General features: G+C 39.1%; 1 protein-coding gene across 6 annotated transcripts in view; it reads right to left on the bottom strand.

The window, feature by feature from the left end:
- LOC127420578 (protein FAM110A-like) overlaps nucleotides 1-26,221 on the bottom strand; it is a 35,846-nt gene extending 9,625 nt beyond the window's left edge. The window contains exons 1-3 of one of the 6 annotated variants that reach the window (XR_007893824.1): nucleotides 23,731-23,880; nucleotides 23,191-23,322; nucleotides 8,352-8,874 (exon numbers count right to left, since the gene is read on the bottom strand). The gene's annotated coding sequence lies outside the window, so the exon portion shown is untranslated. Of the gene's footprint in view, nucleotides 1-6,359; nucleotides 6,472-6,997; nucleotides 7,441-8,351; nucleotides 8,875-23,190; nucleotides 23,323-23,730; nucleotides 23,881-26,117 lie in introns of those variants that run through there. The other 5 variants (XM_051662977.1, XM_051662974.1, XM_051662976.1 and 2 more) reach the window with 5 other exon arrangements.
- Nucleotides 26,222-27,757: the final 1,536 nt, after the last annotated feature.

Below are 27,757 nucleotides of genomic sequence, written 5' to 3'. Positions count from 1 at the left end.
TCTACTTACATATTAGTTGACATGCTATTTTATATAAACATGTACATATTTTACTAGTTGGACTATTTCCAGACTTGAAATTTGAAATATGTCCTAATAGGCAAGTTTTAGTTACATTTAAATGTTGTTTTGGCTAAAGCAGGTATTTAAATTGTATGCTGTATGATATAAATATGATAAGTAATATGATATAAAAATAATATGAATGTTTAGATTATATTTTAACTAGTGTTTATGCTGCTTCATTATCATCAAAGAAGCTTGTGCTTGCAAGTATCTGTTCGGGTGTAAATGTGTAAAATGTGCTGTAAATATGCCCATATTAGAAAATCAGCATATTAGAATGATTTCCGAAGGATCATGTGACACTGAAGACTGCAGTAATGATGCTGAAAATTCAGCTTTGATCACAGGAATAAATTGCATTTGACAACATATTCAAATAGAAAACAGTTATTTTAAATTGTAAAAATATTTCACAATGTCACTGTTTTTGCTGTGTTTTGGATCAAATAAATGCAGCCTTGTTGAGCAGAAGAGACTTCTTTTAAAAACATTAAAAAATCTTACAGATCTAAAACTTTTAAATGGTAGTGTAGGTCTAAAGTTTTTAAGTCTTTATGTAAAGAAAATTTATAGTCAGATGATTACTTTTAACTTAAACATGATTTTGTGAATAAGCTACAAACAATACATTCAATCATTAAGTCTCCTCACATTCATTCTCTCTCAGGGGAGGGGTCTTTTTCTCCTCAGGTGTGAATCACATCAATATTCATGAATATTGATACTGGCAAATGGCCTAACACTAAAAGTGTCTTACAAAAGTTAAATGACTATATTGTTTTGTATGAATGAGTGATCAGGATGGTTTTCACATAATTTTTGTAGCAAAAACTCTAGGCTACAAGATCCAGTTCTCAAAAGTCTTGTGAACAAATGTTTAGTATGTGATATATGGCCTTATTTCAGACTTAAAATTTTTGTTTTTTCAAAAACCACACATAAACATTATTTTCTCAAAAATACAAACATGTACATAAATGTTCTTCTCATATTATTGTAGCCCAGTTTGTGCTGAATACAGTGTTAAGACTTTAGCCATTAATATGTTAAGCAACTGAAAAAAAACACAAATGTCAAGGCATGTCAAAACTTCTCCATGGTCCAAAACACCCTTAGACCCCAGAGGGTTAAGTACACCAAAAGTACCAAAAACCTTGAAAAGAAGAAGAATCCTTAGAAGAACAACAGGGCCTCCGCACTTTCAGTGCTTGGGCCCTAATAATAATAATAATAATAATAATAATAATCCTTAGAAGAACAATAGGGCCTCTGCACTTTCAGTGCTTGGGCCCTAATAATCCTTAGAACAACAATAACGCCTCCGCACTTTCAGTGCTTGGGCCCTAATAATAATAATCCTTAGAAGAACAACAGGGCCTCCGCACTTTTAGTGCTTGGGCCCTAATAATAATAATAATAATAATAATCCTTAGAAGAATAACAGGGCCTCCGCACTTTCAGTGCTTAGGCCCTAACAAGCAAGGGAAAATGAATGGGGGAGGCTGAGGGACAGGGAGATATGGTTTGGGAGAGCTAGGTGCAAAACAGAGAGAAAGATTGAGGAAGATGGTTATTGTTGTAATTTATAGAGGAATTTTGAGATAAAGTTGCCAAAATGGCAAAGAATAAAAACAAGATTCTTGCCTGGGAAAAATTCCTGATGTTAGGGTGTTATCAGAGGTTGCTTATGTGGTTGCTAAGGTACTGTATTTGGAGTGGTCCTTAGTGTGTTGCTAGGTGGTTTTTAGGGTGTTCTTGGAGGTTGCTCTGGGTTGCTAGGTTGATCTGGGTGGCTGCTAGGCGATTACACAAGTCTATGCTATTCTTTGTTTTTCCATATCCCATTCCATCTTGTGCACGGTCGAGTGCTCAGCTTTTCAAAGTATATTCCTTTTAAACGCAAGCCCATATAGACAGGTTCAACACACGCAAACTACGACTGCTTTGTGATAGTCTTTTAGTAGAGTTAAAAGGAGGTGGGTGTACAGATGACGCAGACTGTTCACGCATCTAGAAAAATTAGGCTGCATGTGGAAAACCAAAAAATTCTTTGGAAATTTACTAAACCAAAACAAAGGAGCCCATCCTCAAGTGATATTCTGGCACTTAGAAATGTTTTGATTTCCACCTTTAATGTAAGTCAATGGGATTTTTTCACAAGTTTTATTGACTAACCAATTGTTAAAAAAAACAAACAAAAAAAAACAAAAAAAAAACAAAAGCACTATTTGAGGTCATGTCCATAGCACAAACAGTGCAGGACAAAATACACCATAGTGAAATACTTTTGAAAAAACCCTAACCCCAAGTATGAGTATTAGTAATAGTGATGCTTGCTTTAGCTGGTAAAACGTTCCCAGGCTTGGAGTGCAGATGAGAGCTCCAGGAAGTCAGATTGTCTATGTGAAGGCATTTTAGACTTTATGCAACTGGAGACTGATAGCTCCTCTCCTTATCCATTGATCAAATACAAACAATTCCAGCTCCATTCAGGCCGGAAAGATTCATTCTGAGAGTGAGTCACCTGTGCAAAGTTACAGTTATGGTTCTTTCCCTCAGGCTAAATGCTTTACAGCCTTTGACATGTCAATATCCAGGAAGCTTGTGTAAATCTTCTCAGGTGTTGAGTAAGGACTGAGTGAAGAAGACCTGATTGATGTCATGATGAGTAAAGAGGAAATACAGGAATCTCTCCCAATTGGAAACATGAGCCATCCTGCTGAGAAAAGCTGAAGTTATGCAAGGAGGTGAGAAAGAGAGAAAAAAATGTGTAAAACAAACTAAGTTTGAGACTATGCCCACCCGTGAAGTACAGAGACATTGAGGAAAATATTACCTTTGCAAGGACTTTCTCTTTTGTCCATCCTTGTCTGTACTGATAGTTTTGAATTTAGTATGCCGCCAAAGTAGGAAAACTGATAAGGATTGTCTGAGAAGATTTCACCAGGTCTCACCAATAGCAATAAGGATTATTTTTATAAAGAAAACGTAATGTTTAGTGAAAAATATAATGGTATTTTTTAAAGCTGTGGATGCTAAAAAATAAAATGTATCATTATTTTTACCATGGGCCCAGTGAAAATGTTGGCAAGGCAAGTAAAAATCTGAACTACTAGCCTGACCAGGCCAGCAGAAAACAACCCTCACCACTGGGCCAGTGCTTTTATGTGACAGTTCTCAATTGATACATTGATAATGGGTTGTTTCAGCTGTATTTAGAGTGAATCTGAGTGGCTGTGCCCTACGGGTGAATCACATTTGTGTGACCGCACACTGAAAGATTTGACCTCTCTCTCTACACTTTGGAAGGTGTTCGCATAAGTACTAGCTAACAAACATCATTCCCAAGGGCTTTCCATGTCGGTTTTTACTGCATTGACAGTGTCACACCACTCACTCAACCCACATCAGCCACTGCAATAAATACACCCCAGAGGGTTCAAGCCTTTAGCCTGATAACCTTTCACACTGACTCCATCCATAACTGCTGCAAAGCTCTATCAGTGGGGGATAGCCAGTTATAAAGGGGTATACAGCCTTTTCTTCTCAATGTGTGGCAAAGCACAGAACAGCTCTCAACACAATATCATTAGAGTGTGACCTAAAGAGGTGTAACTACAGTTGCCCTCAGTGCCATTCATCACACAGTTCCATACACACAAAACCACCTGACTGTTCTCAACTCTCAATAAGTTTGCCACCTCTATGGGTAGTCAAAATGTAATATGGTTGTGTTTGAGTGAACTAGAACACGTAGGAAAAATTTGAGAAGTTTGGCGATCACATTATGAGATGGAGTCTTTGAAAAGTAAAGATTATCTCCCAACACATCAGAGGACAAAATGTAGAAATTATTGTTCAACCAATAGAAGTTTATCAACAGTCGATACATTGCCATTATCTAGAAAGCACTGTGGCAGATGGCCGAATGATAACAAATGAGAAATTCATGAAACTGAATGTTAAAATGCACAGCAATATGCTTTTAAACTTAACTTTTTAAAAATGTAATTCCAAAAAACCAGACAATGCAAGAAACCGGCATTTATATAAGATTTGAAATCATTGTGTTATTCTCTGATTTTTACATCAACACGTAAATTGGCATGCGCCCAACACTTGTGTACATTGCATAAGTTGGTAAGAATGCCAGTAAAGGTGTAAAAATGCAAGCGAAATCAGGGTAATGGGCAAAAATATACGTGTGTTGATCGGTTTTTGCTTAAATTATGACCATGCCCCGATAAAAGGTATACCTGACACGTCGGCGTATTAAGCATAATTAGTGTAAGAACATGCATGTAAACGCACTCATTGCCAAGTTAAATGGACACTCCCAATATTTACTCAAAAATGATATGAAATTGAGAGGAAGAAGTCCAGCTGTCTTTCACAGGCCAGCCAAACTACAGTATGACCACAAATTCTCCACAGTGCTCTCCTCTAGCACTCTAAAACTTCAATCAGAGCATCCAAATTAGACCAAATCAGATCCTTAGAGTTTTCAGATCAGGGCTGAACGACATAACAGATCAGGATGCTCATACAGCACAATGCTGTTCAGACAGACGTATCTGACCCCAGAGGTCTGAGTAATCTGTCACTTACACGACTATCAGTGATTTATCCATTTCCCCTGCATAAAGCTTTGCAGTACCAGCTGCACATTTGAAAAATGTAACTGTGGTGCTAGAGGTCAATCTAAACTTGAAAGCACACTCACTCTCAATCCAGTACCTTTCAGTCACACAAAAGGGAGATGCTCCTCACTGATGTATTGATCAAGTAAAATGGTAGATAAATGGCCTGATCATCCCATCATTACAACCACAGCAACCTTGTCTATGTCAGACTTCTCTCAGGAATCCATGACCCATGGGCCCTTTAAATGGACCATGACCCTGTGGCCTGCCTCAGGCCTGCCAAAGCAACGATGAGGAATGTCACTCGCATTCTATACACGATGCCTGGAGAAACAAAAGACACAATGCACACTCGCAGATACACGCCTGCCTATAAAGTACCTGCCACACAAACAAGCTTGCTCAAACACACACACACACACACACACACAAAACCATATATGCATAGACACAGTGTATAATCACAGAGATGATATAACGTGTTGTTTATACCTTCTTCCACTGCAGCTACCAATTCTGCTTTCCCACAGCCACACACTCACCAAAACACAAGACAACAAACAAGTGAGCTCAATTAAAAAACAAGAGGACTACACAGACATCACCTCCAAACACACAGAAGCAGAGGTCACCTACTAAGCCAGTTTGACCAACAGCTAAGCCTGGAATATTTGAGTTAATGGATCTGAGAGAGAGAGAGAGAGAGAGCAGAGAGAGAGAATTATCTTCCCGTATAATTATAGTAATGCTTGTTCTTGATATTATTCAACTTAATATACATTATAGAGTTAAGATATATTTTTCTTCATTTCTGTAAGTTTTGCACATTGTATATTTATCATCATCTTTATACATTGTATATTTTTACAAACAGTATCTGTACAAAAGTGTCTGCATTTGTTTATCTCTTGCACTCTATATGCTCAAAATTCAATCATCACTTGTGGATTAATTAAGTTGTATTGTATAGGGAGGGACCTGCCAATGACACAAAAATTACTGCACGGTTGTTATTACCCTCACACATCTCACAAGCTGAGTCAGTTCCTCTTTTCCTAGTGATTATTGTTTTACACCCTGTAAAACATTTTTTTCATCTTTGTCAAGACCCATATGGTAATGACACAAACCAACATTATCAGCCCAAATGCAAAAACCAGTCTAACAACATAATCAAACAACTGAGAACAACTGTGATCTTAAATGCAAAGTGACATTTATCCATTGTTTTAATGCATCATAAAAGCCTTAATGACATGGGAAAACACCAGGAGTTTATCTGTATTTAATTGACCCAACCCTTACCAAATCACATTACACTCACACAGTTCTTACTGATCCCATATAAACAATTATTATGTTCTACTAGTTAATCAGTCCAGTCCCAACATGCTCAAATAAGACTCACATCCTTAATAATGAATGTTAAAATGAGAGGAGTGATACAAGGGCCACAATGTCATTTCTATCATGATTGTAGTTACCTAAGTATCTTAAGAAGGTAAAAAGATATCAAGAAAACAAATAGAGGCTCACATGCCTTGAGCAATTTCTCATATACACAAAACAAACTAACTGAAGTGGACATGAAACTAATCCTCTATAAATAAATTAAATGAAGCCATCTCTGTTACAGCTTGTTTAACTTACCAGAGCTTTGAGATGTAAGCAGGAATACGTGTTTTCTAAAAGAAGCAGAAAGAAGCTCTCAAGCTGAAGACTTTTGAAGAACAGAACTCAGCTAAGAGTCAGTGCTCCAGTGAATGTGTATGTGTGTGCAACTGAGACAGCAACTCAAATACTTCACCACCTCCCTCTTCCCTACATAGCTCCTCCCAGCCCGCCCTTTCTGGAAGTTCTGGTCTAGAGAAATACAAGCAGGAAGAACAACACTTCCTAATGGAAATGTGACCAAATAAACAAATTTATGTGCCAGAGTGTGTGTTTATGTCTTACTTGCACCACAATTCCTCTAGTCCTTTGCCTATTCTTGGCCTTGAGTGATTTCTGATTGGAGTTTACTTCTGATTGATGAGTTCTAGATTCACCTCCTCGCTATTTGTGGCACAGTCATTTCCCAAAACACTATATAGTCTTATAGACTATAATAGTCTTTTCCCATGTACCACCTAAACTCTGTATTACTGGAGAGGAAGTGATATAAGAGTGTCTGTCGGCTTCATCAAAGTACAAGGGATGTTGCAGAAAATAAAAAGACAAGCAGTGGTGGCCATAAGGATATCCCGTCATTAGGTCAGACAATTTCAGGGAGACCTCCATGGAATTACCTGTGAAAGACTGGAAAGAATCGTCTAGTATGGATGTTCCTGTTCTTGGAAGTTGCCCAGAATGCATGTGTGGTTTCTCGACTCTCATAATATAAGACAGGGTTGTATGGAACTCCAATTACAGAAGAAGTGCATCCCGTAAAATCCCATAAAGCCAGGGAGAGGATTGGATCCAGCTCAGAGGGACAGAAAGAAAACAAAGCTATGAAACTATTATATTTTTACTTACACACCAGGGCTGGACAACTCAAACCCAGTGCGCACCACTTGTATATTGTGTATTTTTTGTGTCAGTACTAGTGTCGGACTTGCACAAATAAATAAAAAATTTAAAAAAAATATCATTGCAGTAATTACCGCCATTGGTCAAACAAGTAATCCCGCCCCAAACTCATGGCATTGGTTGAGTCAATGTTGCTGTGTCAGGCTGGTCAGGATGCTCAAACAAACAGCTATGTTTTGATAGCGACAAAGAGCCACAGTGTGGCAAGCGTTAACATCATTTAGCAGAATCAACTTATCAACTTGTAACTTGTTATAAAGGTTTTAATTAGTTGGCATATGAGAAAATATTTTAACATTGAAAAACCCACACACTTCACCTTTAAGGACTCAGCCTCTTCATCTTAGATAGGATTAATAGGATTATTTAAGGGGTGATTAGCTAAAGTGTGGTAGGGCAAACCACCCTGGTGTGGTGCAAAGGCAAAGAGGAGACAGTGAGGGTTCTCCTTAAAAAAAAATAACATCTGCCAAGCAGATGCACAACAAATAAACAAGTCTACCCAAACACCTCCTCCACTCCACAGCTATGGGCATATTAATTCTGTCAGATCCAGGTGTAGATTCTTACCAATTCCTCTCCACTTGGCTGCCTTTGAAACCTACACCCTCATGCCAAGGGGGCCTACTGTACCCGAGTCACCTTGTAATCACAATACCCACAGAATTAGCACCTGTGGCTATGGTAACAGATCTCAATGGGAATGGAGTTTAGCTCTGTCTGTTTTGAGAAGACTGAACGGACCAAAGGTCTGAAAAACTCTGGAATTGATGACACTGAGGCTACAGTGTAGCATGTTATATAATTAAGCAATATGACACAAGCAAGAGTGCTGTTGTACTGAATATCATATCAGCTGTGATTTGGCCACTGGCATGAGGCAGCGGGCCTAAAACTTTAGTTAACATTGACTTTTTATTTTGTCTATTTCTACTTGACTAACAAAAATAGTTCCAAAACAAACTAAAGCAGGATCAATCCTTGCATGATGTAACAACACAGAGACCGACAGCCTGTCTGCAATGCCGCAAACACAAAACACACAGAGGGACACAAACAGTGATGCGCCCCAGTGTTGTTATGCTAAATATCAGCACTCTTTGAACACCTATTGTCCAGTCAGATTAGAAGAACGGAACTAACTTCTGTACAATGTTGTCTGAATGCGGTACTTTGATAACCATCAACTATAAAGACTTTATATAAAATGTTGTGGCCACTGAGATATTCTCTTGTCTGTCAACGTGTTCTCTTTACTACAGTATATTTACTGCAATCACTGCAAACTCTCTGCAGACATGAAGCTGGATCTTCTCACAGACCTCTGATCTTTAACCTTCTGTTGTACCTTCATCCCTGCAAAAGTTCTTGGTAAGTTTTTGGTGGCGCTGCTAAAGCTGCAGTATCAACGCTAATGTTAAAGAGCCTGACTTCCCTGTGTGCCACATTGGTAAAGCTGTCAGCACTGATCTGTCTGGCTGCTCATCTGAGCTGCTGAAGAATGGCAGTGTCTTTGAAAAGAGGATTATGTAGGAGTGCAGGATTACTACTGCTGCCCATCTTTCATTTTGAAGATCACACCATGCTGCAGGCTCTGAGAGAGATACACACATGCACACACACACACACACACACACACACACACACACACACACACACACACAGTCAAACTTACATACGGACATCTCCATTTACAACTCACATTACATGCAGACATGCCCAAACAGTCTTTAAAAACACTAAATCATCACAAACACACCCCTCTTTGAATGCACACATGTGCCCCATAAACATTCGTAATTAGACCAGTCAAAAGTCACAAAAGAGACAACATTTCATATTAAACCTTATTAAACAGCTCTCTGGACTATTTGATTCTGATTGGTCATTTGCTGCATTTATAATGACCGCTAAACTGTTTATTTGACCATTGTCCCTGGCAACCAATGTCCAACATGTTTCAAATAATAAAAAAAATTCAACTAAAATCAATATTTCATGTCTATTTGTTTACAAATTTGGTTAAGTAACTGTATAATAAAAGCAGAATGACGTATAGTCATTGTCATTATTGCTATCTAAACACTGACAGGGTGATCAGATCTTGCATCATCACGAAGGGGTTTATGTTGCGATAATGACCAGCTGACTGCACGTTATCTCTTGGATACTAGTGGGGTCACCTATCAAAATGGAAGTTGTTTACATACATACTTAACATTGGTGTTTGAATAAATGGTTAAAATTTGAATATGGATTATACTGCTTATCAGAAGAATTAAAAGAGACAGATACCAGTCAAATTCCTGCTGAATTCAAGGGTGGAGTTATAAAAAGGCTGCTGTAAGTGAATTGTCTGAAATAGTGCCTGCACACACACACCACACACACACACCACACACAGGAAAAAGGTTCAACAGTCCACTAAAGAGAGTTAACACACCAGAATTGGACAGATTACACACAAACAAGAGCACCTGAGCCAATCAATGTGTGTAGAGAGAGAGGGAGATCAGGGGTTAGTGTCTGCTCAGTCACAGCAGAGCAACTGTAGGCCTGTCTTACAGGGGAAGAGGCCAGACCCACTCTCTCATGTGCTGGAGGAAAACTTGGCCCTCTGGGAAGGGTGGAGGGCTGGCTGGACTAGTGCTGTTTATCTTGGGTGGGCAGTTTCTAGGGAGAGGCATGAAACAGCCAACACACATTCCTCGAGAAAAAATAATAATAATAATAGTGATTTAAAAGAGCACAAAGTGAGTGTGTGAAGGAAAAGGGAAAAGGTTGGTCATGTTCTGAAGTTCTGCTTGAAGAAGCTAAATTTAGATATATAACTGCATGCGGGTGGTTGATGTGGCATTATCCAGAGTTAAAAATATAGACGGTTTTAAAATTTGGTGACTTGATTACTAGAGTGCAGTGGAATAATTCGTAATTCTGAAATTACAATACTCATCAGGGCTCTAGATTGTGACTAAAATGGTTGCAAATGCAACAAAAGAAATAATTGCGACAATAATTTTAAATTAGTCGCGACAGTAGGGAAATCTAAAAATGGTGATAGTTGGAAACGCTTTGTATGAATTCATAATGCGGTTTCGTCAGATATCGTCTTGTGAGTTATAGAGCTGTTCAGCCTTGACATCAATTTGTAGGCGAACCTGAAAGGCTAATTCGCCATGGGTTCCCTCTGGATTTTCCTATGGGTTTTTATAATGGGGTTTTTCAACTTGTGTGTAAAATAAGGTCTGTGGTAAACATTACTTGAAGATACGTGGGCGTTTTGTTCTACAACATAATTACACACTTCCGTACCTCAAATGTGAATTTTGAAGCCGCCGTGTGTGTTTTTTTAAAGTATGCAATTCAATACAGCTTCAAAATTCACATTTGAGGTATGAAAGTGTGTAATTTATGTTTTAAAAAAGGCTCACGCCCCTGCTGCCCCATCTGTACGCACCCCTGCAACAAAGGAATGTAAAGAATGAATTAAATACTAAGACGCAAATATAAATCTGATTATAAGCTACTTTGTTACATGAGTGCTGGGTCAGTGCTGTGTGTTGATAGAAACGGTGTGCACGCCCATTCAAACATGTGCGCTCTGAGTCTCTGTTCCACACCTGCTCGTCACTGCCACAGGTCAACGAGTGTTGGGTGACAAACCCATTTGAAGAGTGTGTTTGTTTGGGTGTGTGAGTTTATACTAGGTAGCAAGTGTGTCATGATTATCTTTGACAGTGACAACAGAACTGATCATATCTGCTTTATATGGTAATAAAATTGTATTACTACTACACTACTTAAGCTAGGAAATAGCATTAAACGGCTTTAAACAAACAACTTCAGCATTACGGCTCATCACAGATGAGAGACACAACAGACTGATTAATTACACAAACTCAAGGCGCTTACATCTTACCAGACTTTCCACATTGGAGAGGACATACTGTTTAAAATGCCGGAGGAGATTGCAGTTTCTATAGTGTATGACTCTTGCACACCGGCTACCACGAAATAGGGCAAAATACCCCTGTGTGGACGGCTATTTTTCCACTGAGAAAGCTGATCTTCAGAAAGCTGACAGCATCTCTGCTTGGGAGTGGCAACAGGTGATAGTGCTCGCTCGCTCGCTCTCTCTCTCTCTCTCTCTCTCTCTCACACTCACTCTCTCTCACACACACACACACACACACACACACACGCATCCATCCATCCTTGTTTATCCAATAACTTGGCAGAAACAGCACAAGCCGTGAAACTATTTCTGAAGTGACATTTTTGAATTACTAACAAAGCAACGGCAGATTCTGATCCGTCGCTTAAGAAAGTAGTTCCATGCACAAATGCGTTTTTATGACCATACTCAGTTTTTCCTAATTTTTGAAAATGTACTTCTTCATTGAACTGTTGTATATAAGCAATATCACACTCGCAATCATGCTATATGGCCCTAAATCAGCAATGCTGTGACTACCTACAGCACTCGGCCTGTGGCCGAATCACAGCAGTGCTGATCTAGGGCCATATCACATGATTGCTCGTGTGATATTACTTAAATATATATGTAGTTTAAGGGTTAAGGCAGACCAACTCGATTACGACATTCACAGTGTGTCGTGGGAGCGCACGGTGGCTCCAAGGCATGTTTCGAGGGTTTCATTGGCCGTGGTTCTTTGATTGGTGGAGCTTTCTTTGATGTAACATGGGTAATGTAGTTGTTTACCATGAATTCCGCTATCAAGCACTATTTTTAAACAATGAAGTTGAAATAACACAGACGGATGGCTTCAACGGAAGCATATACCATCGATGAACAACCTCGTAGCTCAAGATAGCTCTGTCTTTAAAGGTTTATAAGTTATCATTGAAAATCAATTTGTCTATGGGATCAATTAATGGGATTTAACCTTCCGGAACCAGACTGTTGCACTCTATAGTTTAAGAAGGAATTATAGCCAATTTCAGTCAGCAGCAGATTGACCAAACTGCACGATGAAACATTAAGTGGGTCGAAGTGAGCAGTGTCTGTCAACATAATATTCTGCAGTGGCATGTGTGTGTGTGTATACGCCCCCTGTTATCAACCCATCAGCTATTGAATAATCACAATGAACTACACTACTTGTTTGTACAGACACCTATTCAAATGACTGTTGATATAATTAAACATTTAGCTGATTCAAAAATGTTCCTTAACCCTGAGGCATCTCCAAAAAAATTTAATCACAAGTTTGTTTTTCACCTGTCTTTGAAACTGCCTGAAACATTTGTTTGCACAAAGCTTGGGAATGGCACTCGCTTTAGGCAAGTTTATGAAGTCACTCTGGAAATAAAAAATGTCTGGATTTTCTTTCTAATCTTCTTGACTATGCAGAAAATATGAGAGAGAATCACTGAGAGAGAGAGAGAGAGAGAGAGAGAGAGAGAGAGAGAGACAATGGTACTTTAAATGGTGCATTTGTTTGCAAACTAACTGGCTTTGGGACTAGTGGTTAGTCTGTGGGTGAGGGTGTGTGTACCCCCAATGCATGTCTGGTTTGAGAAATACTGACTTCTCAGATGAAGAGCAGGAGAATACAACAGACTACATATTAATCTTACAGTCCCCCAGTTCTATCTCTGCTGGTAGACCTTTATTTGCTGCTGTCTAGGTGCCTGAAAATGTTAATTTAACCTGCAGCACAGTTAAACTGTCATCCTGAAAAACCACAAAGTTCAGCCAGATGAGGAGAGGAGAGACCACTGAAGTCATGGATTTAGACTGTTATGACATCAAGACATATCCCACATTTCACAACATTGTGGGAGTAAAATGATTTCCACAACATTGACGTCAGCCGTAATACTCAACTACAGATTTGACAAGCAATACCATTGCCGCTTATGGTGTGCTAAGGGTCTAGAGTGAATAATGGTAATTTCCCTGACTCTATCCAAAAACCTTGAGATTTCCAAACTATCTGTTTTACTGACCACATAAAGGTCTTCTATACTTTTAGAAACTTTCATAACTCCTTCCCAAGACTTACGTTATTGGAATAAAAAACATGTCATTGGTGACTATCAGGGGGATATTTACACTTGGTTACTTTATACATAGTAAATCGGATTTACAATACATCTGTTTTGGAGAGACAGATTTATGTGACCAAGCATAAATATGGAATGTGCATTTCCAATCAGACAGCAATTCAACTGATCAAGACAAATGATGTAATTAGGTCTGGACAATAAGCAAAATTACTTTAAATGTAAAGGCTAACTGGGAATCATTGCAGCCAGTACTGGTTTATTCAGGGGGCATGTTCATCTAAATATTGCGGTTATTTAATTTGAGATAAGCCCACAATATTGCAGTCCTCATTAAATGTACTTGATTCTTCAAATTAATGTTTGTATGTAGGATAATGTCTAGTGGCACAAGTGCACTGATACATAAAATGACTGTGACGAGGAGGAGGGCATGGCCGGGCCGTGAGGACGCACGGCCGGCGCTGAATCAGGTGATCAGCGGGAGAGGGAGATAAAGGGGAGCCGGAGACGGCAGTTCGAGAGATAGAGATGCACGCGGCCGCGCTGCATGTGTGTCCTTATGTTTTATGTTGTTTTAAGTTGAGTTTTGACATTAAACTTTGTTCAGCCGGTTCCTGCCTCCTCCTTGCCCGTCCTTATACTGTTACAGTGGTGCCGTGACCCGGATGGGAGTGAGGTTTAGGGAGGTAAGTGTAACGGTAGCCAGCTGGAACGTGATAGCTGTACAGTATGTGTAACCTTCACTCTCCTGCCCTCAAGAGGTGCACTAGCGACTGACGCTAGAGGCTGTAACCTTTAGCCTCCTTATTAGCGCGCCCGCCTCCCATGCCGGAAACACTGGTTCGAATCCCGCTCAGAGCGGGTCTAGTAGGATTGGTTACAGTGGTGCCGAAACCTGGGAGGGAGGAGGGATGCGCTGTCACAGAGTCCTCACCACTGCCATCCACCAGGAGAGCAGCAGCGGCCATCTGCCTGGGGACAAAGGGGTAGCTGTCGGCCACTAAGAGCCAGAGGAACCGCTGCCGTCCGCCAGAGAAGGGGAAGAGCGGTTCCATCCACCAGGGGCCAGAGGACTTGCTGCTGTCCGCCGGGGGAGGAGCGAGCTGTTGTCTGCCAGAGGAGCGGTTGAGGACCGGGCAACAGCGTGTTCGGGAACCGGCGAGCAAGTTTTCCTCTCCCTCCTCTCTCTGTCTCTCTCGCTCGCCCTTTCCCTCTCCCCAAGTCTCAAGGTTTCCAGGAGGTGGGGTGGACCACCGGCTGACAGAACAGCCAGAAGGGCAGCGTCTCCCCTCCAGAAATGGGGTGGGAGTAGGTCAGTCCGGTGGCACCCTGGCCTGAATCGGGTGGGGGAGGAGTGTGATGAGGAGGAGGGTGTGGCCGGCACTGAATCAGGTGATCAGCGGGAGAGCGAGATAAAGGGGAGCCGGAGACAACAGTTAAAGAGAGAGACACACGCTGCCATGCTGCAAGTGTGTCCTTATGATTTATGTTTTTTAAGTTGAGTTTTAACATTAAACTTTACAGTTGTGCTCAAAAGTTTACACACCTTTGGAGAATTGGTAATATATGTACCATTTTTAAAGAAAACATGAGTGAGCAGGCAAAACACATTTCTTTTATTTCTTATGGGATTCATTTTCAACTGTAGGTTATAACAGAATGGCACAATCATAAAACAAAACATGGCAACAAAGAAAAAAATCAAATGACCCCTGTTCAAAAGTCTGCATACCCATAGTTCTTAATAATGTGTATTGCCCCCTTTAGCATCAATGACAGCGTGCAGTCTTTTGTAATAGTTGTCTATGAGGCCCCAAATTCTTGCAGGTGGTATAGCTGCCCATTTGTCTTGGCAAAATGCCTCCAGGTCATGCAAAGTCTTTGGTCGTCTTGCATGAACCGCACGTTTGAGATCTCCCCAGAGTGGCTCGATGGCTGTGATGGCCACTCCAGAACCTTCACCTTTTTCTGCTGTAACCACTGGAGGGTCAACCTGGCCTTGTGCTTAGGGTCATTGTCGTACTGGAAAGTACAAAAGTGTCCCATGCACAGCTTTTGTGCAGAAGAATGCAAATTGTCTGCCAGTATTTTCTGATAACATGCTGCATTCATCTTGCCATCAATTTTCACAAGATTCCCTGTGCCTTTAGAGCTCACACACCCCCAATACATCAGTGAGCCACCACCATGCTTCACAGTGGGGATGGTATTGTTTTCACTATAGCCCTTGTCGACCCCTCTCCAAACATAGCGCTTATGGTTGCGACCATAAAGCTCTATTTTGGTCTCGTCACTCCAAATTACAGTGTGCCAGAAGCTGTGAGGCGTGTCAAGGTGTTGTCGGGCATATTGTAACTGGGCTTTATTGTGGCATTGGCACAGTAAAGGCTTCTTTCTCGCAACTCGACCATGCAGCTCATTTTGTTCAAGTATCGTCGTATTGTGCTCCTTGAAACAACCACACCATCTTTTTCCAGAGCAGCCTGTATTTCTCCTGAGGTTACCTGTGGGTTTTTCTTTGTATCCCAAACAATTCTTCTGGCAGTTGTGGCTGAAATCTTTCTTGGTCTACCTGACCTTGGTTTGGTATCAAGAGATCCCCGAATTTTCCACTTCTTATTAAGTGATTGAACAGTACTGACTGGCATTTTCAAGGCTTTGGATATCTTTTTATATCCTTTTCCATCATTATAAAGTTCCATTACCTTGTTACGCAGGTCTTTTGACAGCTCTTTTCTGCTCCCCATGGCTCAGTATCTAGCCTGCTCAGTGCATCCACATGAGAGCTAACAAACTCATTGACTGTTTATACACAGACACTAATTGCAATTTAAAAAGCCACATGTGTGGGAAATTAACCTTTAATTGCCATTTAAACCTGTGTGTGTCACCTTGTTTGTCTGTAACAAGGCCAAACATTCAAGGGTATGAAAAACTTTTGATCAGGGCCATTTGGGTGTTTTCTGTTATCATTATGATTTAAAAAGGAGCCAAACAACTATGTGATAATAAATGGCTTCATATGATCACTATCCTTAAATAAAAGACAGTTTTTTTTTTTTCCATGATCAGTCATATTTTCAAAATCAATGCCAAAATTTCACAGTTTCTGCCAGGGTATGCAAACTTTTGAGCACAACTGTATATACATACACAGCTCTGGAGAGACCACTCCAAATTTTTCTTAAATTAGCATCTCAGCATGTATGGCAGCCATTCCATTCCAGTTTCTGTTGAATTTCAACACAAGCACACCTCATTCTACTTAATGAGGTACTGATTATGTGATCACCTGAACCAAATCTTATTTAATGAGGAAAAGTATAAAAACTATGGTCATCACTATCCTCTTGCATTAGGACCAGCTGGATGGCAAAAACTGTGCTAGTAGTACCTCAAAGTAATTGGAATAAAAAAATAACTATTGACCATGCCAAAAGAGCTGAAAAGAAAAGTTTTCAGTGAGGAAAAGAAGGGTTCAATTATGGCTTTACTAGGGATACAGTGAGCGTCAGGTTGCTTCCATTCTTAAAATTTCAAATACGGTGGTTCATAAGAACAAGGTCAAATAGCAGACATTGGGGACAACAAAGCTACAGACCGGCAGAGGGCGAAAACGACTCTCCACTGACCGGGATGACCGCCAACTCATTCAAATGTCACTCAACAACCATAGGATTACATCAAGTGACCTACAAAAAGAATGGTAAAAACGACAGCTGGGGTGAAGTGCATGGCAAGAACGGTTCGAAACAGGCTCCTAGGGGCAGGGCTGAAGTCATGCAAAGCTAGAAAAAAGCCCTTCATCAATGAGAAGCAAAGAAGAGCCATGCTGAGGTTTGCAAAAGACCATAAGGATGGGCCGTAGAGGACTGGAGTACGGTCATCTTCTCCGATGAGTCCAATTTTCAGCTTTGCCCAACACCTGGTCATCTAATGGTTAGATGGAGACCTGGAGAAGCCTTCAAGCCACAGTGTCTCGCACCCACTGTGAAATTTGGTGGAGGTGATGATCTGGGGGTGCTTCAGCAAGGCTGGAATCGGGCAGATTTGTCTTTGTGAAGGATGCATGAATCAAGCCACGTACAAGTTTTTCCTGGAAGAAAACTTGCTTCCTTCTGCTATGACAATGTTCCCCAACTCTGAGGATTGGTTTTTCCAGCAGAACAGTGCTCCATGCCACACAGCCAGGTTAATCAAGGTGTAGATGGAGGTCTACCGGATCAAGACCCTGTCATGGCCAGCCCAATCTCCAGACCTGAACCCCATTAAAAACCTCTGGAATGTGATCAAGAGGAAGATGGATGGCCACAAGCCATCAAACAAAGCCGAGCTGCTTGAATTTTTGCACCAGGAGTGGCAGAAAGTCACCCAACAGCAATGTGAAAGACTGGCAGAAAGCATGCCAAGATGCATGAAAGCTGTGATTTGACATAAGTGCTATTCCACCAAATATTGATTTCTGAACTCTTCCTAAGTTAAAACATTAGTTTTGTGTTGTTTAAAATTTAATATGAACTTGTTTTCTTTGCATTATTCGAGGTCTGAAAACATGGCATTTTTTTATTTTGATCAGTTGTCATTTTCTGCAAATAAATGCTCTAAATGACAATATCTTTATTTGGAATTTGGGAGAAATGTTGTCAGTAGTTTATAGAATAAAAAATACATTTCATTTTACTCAAACACATACCAATAAACTGTAAATCCAGAGAAACTGTAAATCCAGAGAAACACACATTATATCACCACACCATCCAGCCCTACTGCACATATAGGTTATCTCTAGTCACCAAGACATGGAAAACAGATCTACTAAAAAGGCAAACAGTTGCCACCACCAATAACAAGACTGATCTGGAGTGTTTTATTTAGCTATACTGTACACACACTCACTTAAACATAGATATTACTCTGTCACCCTGAACTGATTGTGCCTGAAAAGGATTAGTTTAGGCTCAGAGAATGTTTTTGTTTCAGTCTCTCTGAGTTGATAGTCTGAGCGCTATCGTGCAGTATCATTCAAAAAGGGAATTGCCCATGCAGCATGTAAACACACATTAACAGCTATTTTTTGTCACTGTTGTTTTTCTATGTCACTGTAACAGTATAAGGATGGGCAGAGGAGGAGGCTGGAACCGGCTGAACGGTAAACATACAGTTGTGCTCAAAAGTATGCATATCCTGGCAGAAACTGTGAAATTTTGGCATTGATTTTGAAATTAAAAACAAAACTGAAAAAAAAAAAAAAAACTGTCTTTTATTTAAGGATAGTGATCATATCAAGCCATTTATTATCACATAGTTGTTTGGCTCCTTTTTAAATCATAATGATAACAGAAAACACCTAAATGGCCCTGATCAAAAGTTTTACATACCCTTGAATGTTTGGCCTTGTTACAGACAAACAAGGTGACACACACAGGTTTAAATGGCAATTAAAGGTTAATTTCCCACACATGTGGCTTTTTAAATTGCAATTAGTGTCTGTGTATAAACAGTCAATGAGTTTGTTAGCTCTCACGTGGATCCACTGAGCAGGCTAGATACTGAGCCATGAGGAGCAGAAAAGAACTGTCAAAAGACCTGCGTAACAAGGTAATGGAACTTTATAATGATGGAAAAGGATATAAAAAGATATCCAAAGCCTTGAAAATGCCAGTCAGTACTGTTCAATCACTTATTAAGAAGTGGAAAATTCAGGGATCTTTTGATACCAAGCCAAGGTCAGGTAGACCAAGAAAGATTTCAGCCACAACTGCCAGAAGAATTGTTCGGGATACAAAGAAAAACCCACGGGTAACCTCAGGAGAAATACAGGCTGCTCTGGAAAAAGATGGTGTGGTTGTTTCAAGGAGCACAATACGACGATACTTGAACAAAATGAGCTGCATGATCGAGCTGCCAGAAAGAAGCCTTTACTACGCCAATGCCACAAAAAAGCCCGGTTACAATATGCCCGACAACACCTTGACACGCCTCACAGCTTCTGGCACACTGTAATTTGGAGTGACGAGACCAAAATAGAGCTTTATGGTCACAACAATAAGCGCTATGTTTGGAGAGGGGTCAACAAGGCCTATAGTGAAAACAATACCATCCCCACTGTGAAGCATGGTGGTGGCTCACTGATGTATTGGGGGTGTGTGAGCTCTAAAAGCACAGGGAATCTTGTGAATATTGATGGCAAGATGAATGCAGCATGTTATCAGAAAATACTGGCAGACAATTTGCATTCTTCTGCACGAAAGCTGCGCATGGGACACTTTTGTACTTTCCAGCACGACAATGACCCTAAGCACAAGGCCAGGTTGACCCTCCAGTGGTTACACCAGAAAAAGGTGAAGGTTCTGGAGTGGCCATCACAGTCTCCTGACCTTAATATCATCAAGCCACTCTGGGGAGATCTCAAACGTGCGGTTCATGCAAGATGACCAAAGAATTTGCATGACCTGGAGGCATTTTGCCAAGATGAATGGGCAGCTATACCACCTGCAAGAATTTGGGGCCTCAAAGACAACTATTACAAAAGACTGCACGCTGTCATTGATGCTAAAGGGGGCAATAAACAGTATTACTAACTAAGGGTATGCAGACTTTTGAACAGGGGTAATTTAATTTTTTTCTTTGTTGCCATGTTTTGTTTTATGATTGTGCCATTCTGTTATAACCTACAGTTGAATATGAATCCCATAAGAAATAAAAGAAATGTGTTTTGCCTGCTCACTCATGTTTTCTTTAAAAATGGTATATATATTACCAATTCTCCAAGGCTATGCAAACTTTTGAGCACAACTGATATATATATCGTGGCGACAGTATAAAGACACTTATCTATACCATCTATATTGCAGTATGTAAATATCTGTGTGCACGACGCTCCACCTGGCTGCACGTGAGACTGATAGAAATAAACTGATATGCAAGTAATGAGACTAAAAGGCAAGTAAATGGTGGCCAGAACTTTGAAGTTCCAAAAAGCAGATAAAGGCAACATAAAAGTAATCCATAAGACTCCAGTGGTTAAATTAATGTCTTCAGAAGCAATAAGTGTGGGTAAGAAACAGATCAATACTTAAGTCCTTTTTACTATAAATTCTTCTCCCTGACAAGTAGGTGGTGATATGCACAAAGAATGTGAATCGCCAAAAACAAAAGAAGAATGTGAATGTGAAAGTTGAAAATATTTATCTGTTTCTCACCCACGCCTATCACATCGCTTCTGAAGATATGGATTTAACCACTGGAGTCATACGGATTATTATTTTTTTTTTTTTTGCTTTTTGGAGCTTCACAGTTCTGGCCACCATTTACTTGCATTGTGAGGACCCACAGAGCTGAGATAATCTAAAAATCTCTGTTTGTGTTCAGTAGAAGAAAGAAAGTCATACACATCTGGGATGGCATGAGGGTGAGTAAATGATGAGAGAATTTTCATTATTGGGTGAACTTTCCCTTTAAGCCCCGCAGCGTTAGTTACTGTTGCTAATGCCGTCAAGCTTTCCTACTGGCATCTGTACTTCCGCAAACACGGAGAGAGATGTGATTACACTGAGTAAATTACCTCAGGAATTGTTAAATAACACCTTTGCCAAAACTCCAAAAGCACATTTATATCTAGTATACAGTAGTTGTCAAGAAGGTTTCCAGTATCCATTGGAAGGCTAAATCCAAATTAAATACGTGATGGAGAGCAATTGCTTCCTAAATGAAGCAAAGGCTTATATTCAACTAGTGAGAAGCCTAATTTTTTACTTGGATTGAAAACGATGCAAAGTAGACCGTATATGATTTTTAATAACTATTTATTTATTGTTAAAGTGTTTTCATTGCAATGGAAATACCAATAGGCTACTTTGTACATTGTTTAAAATACAAAATGTATTGTAATAATTTTTTTAGAAGTTTCTGAATCACTTTAAAATGTTTTGGCTTTATCGTCATATACTATATATCATTATCAACCAAAAATTAAGAACGCTGCTTGTTTGTTTTGTTTTGTTTTTTTACATTGCTTTTATCACCCACCCCTATCACTATTATATATTCAATATATAAACCATTTTTTGTTTGTTTTCCGAAAAAAAAAAAAAAAACTGTATCATGATACATACCGTTACTGTGAAATACAATTACTCATACCGTGATATAGAATTTTGGTTATACTGTCCACCCCTGATGTGCAGGCGTCCAGACACTCCCTTTCTGGCCAACTACGCTCACTATCTTAACATAATACACAAATCAGTAGTTTAACAAGTGTGAAAAGAAAAAGTTAATAATGTCTCATTGGATTTACTGACACATTTTAAAGTCATTTGGGAAACTCTCTCAAATGTATGTGAAAGGTCAATGGAAGACACCCCTAACATAGCTCTTTGGAACAACTTATGTTGTGTTTAAACGTGCTTTATAAATAAATGTTGATTGATTGATTGATTGAATGATTGATTGATTGAAATGTTGATAGCAATAAAGGAAGTTCCTGTGGCCTTTGGGGCCACTTTTCTTATTAAAGGATTAGTTCATCCAAAAATGAAAATTCAGTCATTGAGTACTCACCCCTGTGTTGTTATAACCCCTTATAACTTTTTCTTAAAGGTGCACTAAGTAATTTTTTCCTCATTAAATAAAGTTTAAATCCCAAAGACATTAATGGTAATTTTGCAATATATATATAGGAAATCACGACCACTCACATTAAAATGAAGACTCCAGATATATCAGTAACCTTATAAAAGCTGATTTATTCTACATGGAGAGGGTCCGTCCATGGGGGCAGCCATATTAGAATCACATGACCAGCCGAATACTACTCACTTAATCTCAGTAACCATCTTGTTATTTGACACTTTCACTCATTGATTAAAGTAATCATGGCTGACTGTGAATACTACATTTCTACAACAGCATCTGAAACTGAAAACTAATGATTTTAAATGATGCTGCATCCAAGCCGCTAGGTGTCACTGTAAGTCCAAGATGACACAAAGACAAAAGTTACTTAGTGCACCTTTAACACAAAGGGAGAAATTGTGAAAAAAGTGTGCTCAGTGATGTCATACAGTGGCAGTTTATGGTGACTACTTCTTCAAGCTTCAAAAGGATGCAAAAGTATAATTCAGAAGTCTAATAAATTATCGTATGCGACTCATGTCTTGTTCTGAAGGAATGTGATAAGGTTTGGTGAGAAACAAACCGAAATCTAATGTATTACTGACCGACCGTTGATCTCCTGTGCGGGTTCATAAGTCTGCAAGTGAGCTTTACCGTACGTTTCCACTGGCACGATAGAAATCCGCTCATTGTCACTCACAACGCTAGGGAACAGCTTGCTCTACGCCACTGTCAATCCCACAATCCACCTCGTGAGCATGGCGCGCAGCTTCCATAGGAATGCATTGAAAACGCTTGCTCACCTTCGCTCACTATGCGCCAGTGGAAACGTACAGTAAAGCTCACTTGCAGACTCATGAACGTGCACAGGAGATAAACGGTCGGTCAATAATACATTAGATTTTAGTTTCTCACCAAACCTTATCATATGCCTTCAGAACAAGACATGAGTCGCATACAATAATTAATTAGACTTCTGAAATATACTTTTGTGTCCTTTTAAAGCTTGAAGAGGTGATCACCATAAACTGCCATTGTATGACATCACTGAGCAAAAATTTTTTTCACAATTTCTCCCTTTGTGTTATGAAAAAGAAAGTCATTTGGGGTTATATCACCAAAGGAGTGACTAAACAATGACTGAATTTTCATTTTTGAATGAACTATCCATTTAACCACATCTGCCCTTCCCATCCACAGTGGTCACTTGTACATAAAAATAGTGCAAAAGACACACAAACGTGAAATAGATAGGAGGCACCTGTCAGTTCATACTTCAGTCCAGCTATTTTGTTTCTTCAGTGAGCGGAGCAGCAGTCAAAGACTCATCATCACTTCACAGGAAATGTGATCTGCAGTAGACCTTCACTCGAGGGCTCGCCATTGGTCTCCACTGTTAACAAGACAACACATTCATTTTCAAAGAACTGTACTGCTACAAACACGCCATGCTCTAGTAAAAGTGCTCATCACCCAGAACAAAAGCCATCTTAATCATATCTCACACTGATATAAGGTTTTAACGATCACCTTTGATCTAGTTTAATGTATACACAATAATTAAAAACTGCAAGCTGTGAGCGATGATTGTAACGTGATCGGTAATGTCTAACTTGGTCAACACTGAGTGAAAATACCCATTAAATACAGAGATTAGACATTTAGAATATCAATTCGGGGAGTTTGACATGTTTAAAAGCTTAAAACGTGTTCCTGCATCTTTCCATTTTATCCATAACATTTCATTTGTGCTGGTTAACACAAGCTGTCACTTGGTTGACTTGCGAATGTACGAATTTACCTTCCGCGAAAGTTTCCAGAGTAGACCTCAAATATTTAAAGTTCAAACTAATATACTGTAACGTGTGATTTTAGTTGTTAGCTAAATGTATTTGAGTGAAAAAGTGAGAGTAGCTTCTTTCCCATGACGGGCCGCTGAAAGTAGATTGAATATCTGCGGGGAACAAACCATTGTGCGATCATGAAATATGAAGGATCGATATGTTTGTGTTAGATAAGTAGGACATCGTCGACGGTAATGTATGTCTTAATTTTTCACTCAGATATGAACTTAATTTAATTTAACGAGTTCGTATAAGAAAATAAAGCAGGCTGTTTAAAACACGAAAGCGAGTTAGAGCGTCTACACGGAGCTTGAACACCCCTACTATTGAAAATATAGTATGAGCCGAATCCCGCCATTGGTCGCTTCCAAGTTTGGAAAACGCAGGATAGTTTCCAAGGTAACAGCACTCCAACGTATTATTACGTAATTGTGCCTTTTAGTGCCTCAATTGTTCATTGAGTATACATTTGGGGGAAAATATTGCAGACATTTTATTTTTCTCATGTATAAGGACAATGCTCTTGAATACATTTTCTAAACATTTTATACCAATGTGTCAAGCCCTAAATCTGGTTAACTTCACCTTGTTGAAGGAAGAAGTAATTTGAGGGTGGTGTCACAAATTAGCAAGTGTAAAAAGAGGAAGCACTACAAACTGAATACAAAAAAAGAGGAAGGTGCTTCATAAATCTAAATATCCATTTTGCTACTCAGTAATCCACTTCAGGGCAAGTAATTTCACTTGTATGGTAGTTATTCACTACAGCAACATTCATTTAGTAGGTGGAGAAACGTGCATTTTTGCATGTGTTTGTCTAATTAATGCAATTGCACTACATTGACTACATAAAGTATTGAAGCCCAGCCAACATGTCAGAGAGGGTTATAATGGGGGGATGGGGTTAATTCATTAACTGGCACAGATTCACTATAACAGTGTTTTTGTTCTTGTGTGCGTATACAATGGGTCTACTGATAAACCAAAGTAGTGGAGGCTGAATTCAAAATGATTTGATTAACCTACAAGGCCTTTCTCTTTTTTTCATCCTTTTTAGATGAGCGGCAGTTGTGAAGAAAGAAAAAACAATGATTTATTTCATCTCAGCTAAACAGAATACTTATTTATTTGAGTTCTTTTTCAGCTCTATCATTCAATTAAATGATATATAAAGCGTATATGTACACTACCGGTCAAAAGTTTTAAAACACTTACTCATTCTTTATTATAATTGGTTTTTTTCACATTTTAGAATAATAGTAAAGTCATCAAAACTATGGAATAACATAAATGGAACTATGGGAATTATGTTGTGACTAAACAAGATCCAAAATAAATCAAAACTGTGTTATATTTTAGCATCTTCAAAGTAGTCACCCTTTGCCTAGAATTTGCAGACATGTACTCTTGACATTTTCTCAACCAACTTCTTGAAGTATCACCCTGGGATGCTTTTTAAACAGTATTGAAGGAGTTCCCATCTATGTTGGGCACTTATTGGCTGCTTTTCTTTATTATTTGGTCCAAGTCATCAATTTCAAAAACTTTTTTTTTTTTTAATAAAATTTTAGTTTTATAATGAATTAAATTAATATGGTGGCACAATTATGTTTTTGTCTACAAAATTAATTTCAAACATTTAAGCATACGCCTTCAGATCAAAAGATTTTTAAGATCATCTGAAACATTTCGGTCAAGCGTTTAGAAACTTTTGACCGGTAGTGTATGAAGGTTTTCTGTTTTTCATTAATCAATCAAATAAAAAAAGAAAGTTCTATCATAAACTACTGCTGATTGAAGATTAGGTCTGTGTTGATTCGACATAATTATTGAGGAGAAGCAAAGAAATAAGAAAGCCATTTTGAAATTGCCAGTAGCACAATGTTTAAGCCCCCATTACTCACTCAAGGCTCTGAGGGGCCAAATGCCATTTGCATCCATTGTTCGATGCTCAGTTTAATAGTTAGCCATGACAGAGGAAAACAGAGAACTCTGAGACACACAAAACACAGTCCCCTGGGCCATGAACCTCAACCGTCAATCCACTCCAATTACCAACATATCTCATTAAACTTCAGGCTACTGCTTATCTGTCTCTCCAAAGAAAATAAACAATTGAAATAGGGAAGTATATCAGTTCCACTTTTATACTCATTGCTGCCTCTTGAAACAGAAGTATGTGGTTACATGTTGAAACATAAACAAAACAAAAGAGCCATACAAACAAGAGATCCAACTATAATGTGAATTGTGCCACAATGTTTTATATACTATAACCTCATTTATCTTTATTGTTAAAGGGATAGTCCACCTAAAAATGAAAATGCTCTCATCATTTACTCACCCTCATGCCATCCCAGATGTGTATAACTTTCTTTCTTCTGCTGAACACAAATTAAGATTTATATATTTATTTTTTTTGTGGATTTTCTCCCCTTTTCTCCCCAATTTTGCATGCCCAATTCCCAATGCGCTCTAGGTCCTCAAGTTCTCACTACTGAGAATATGAGTTTTGGCTGCTAAAATCATTCAAATTTTTCCAAATTTCTCAAGTTACCCCCAATGGCTGAAGCTGGAACTACAGTTGTACACGTGCAAACCTTTGGTTGATGCACTGCAAAAGTGAAAGACATGAGCAAACATAATACGACTAAAACATCTAAGCAAAACATATAGCTCTAACCAAAACCTGACCATAACCCTAAGAGTCTTTTACTTACTTCTTTGCAAATGTAATATCTCGCTAGAGATATTTGACGTCAAAGGCAAGAGCGATTTTCGGGGTATGAACATGTGGTGCATGGTTGATTTTGTCTGAAGTTCTGGTCTATGGGTTCGAATTAGGTTGAATACAAATTCGGAATAGGCCATCACAAAATTAGCATGTGAAAATTATGTAACCAACCAGTGGCAGTACTTCACTGGCAAAAATAAATACTTGGTATTAACAGGAATAATTTGGTTTCCATCACTTCTGAGAATGTGTGCCTCATAATACTCTGGAACCTAATACTTTATTTTGTCGAGAGCCAAGTTATTGTCTTCTTTCAATGACTTCCAGTTTACTGAGCCAGGACTTCATCCTCTGCTTAATCTAGGTCCAAAATTGGCTACAATTATAGGGGAGGAAAAGCACAACTCCGACACACTTCCAAGGCATCCTCTTTTGTTTTCTAATCTCCTCCCTTGGAAACTTGTTGAGGTGTAAAGCTTTCTCACACACAGATCTTGTTCTGGAAATTGTGTTCTCAGGTTATTTATGTTTTTGGAACCTCTTGCTAAGTCTGACTTTTGGTAGTCTGCACCAATTTGACAGTATTAGGCAGGTCATATTATCTCATATGATCCGACAGATTGTAACATGATTAAGTGTTTAAATTAGAGACTTCATGGGCATCATACCAGCCCTCTAATCATTTAGTCATATGATGCTAAAGATATTCAAAAATGCCATGGCTGTTCTGCTTTTAAGATTTAAATAATAGGAAACCACACATACACGTATACACATAATTTTAATGTCCATCTATCATCTTACCAAACCACATCTAAATTTAGGTGTGTGCTGCATCGTTTCCTTGCATTTAGGCCGAGAGACTGGCAAAAAGCCAGTTCAGGATACTGCTATTCAATCACCAATGACAGTCTCTCTCACACAGACATTTTCATTCTCATATAAACAAATACCATTTTTCCCTTCCCTGCCTGTCAGCTATTCATAGCACCCTGACTCACTCTCATTGGATGATGGACCCATGAGAAAGGATCCATGCTGCTGGAGATGGGTAAGGTTCTCTTATATCTTACCTTCCATTATCTCACTGGTTAAAACAGAGATTAAAAGAAAACTAGGTGACATTGAAAGGAACGGCAAGATAAAACAGGGAAGATAAGACTACAAGATCTGGATAACAGAAACAAGAGACAAAGAGAGTCTGAAAAGATAATAAGTAAAACATTCAATGAGATGATAAAAGATCCAAT

The sequence above is a fragment of the Myxocyprinus asiaticus genome, chromosome 29 (genome assembly GCF_019703515.2).
Source record: "Myxocyprinus asiaticus isolate MX2 ecotype Aquarium Trade chromosome 29, UBuf_Myxa_2, whole genome shotgun sequence".
Classification (NCBI taxonomy): Eukaryota; Metazoa; Chordata; class Actinopteri; order Cypriniformes; family Catostomidae; genus Myxocyprinus; species Myxocyprinus asiaticus.
This window is presented reverse-complemented; position numbering and strand designations above follow the sequence as displayed.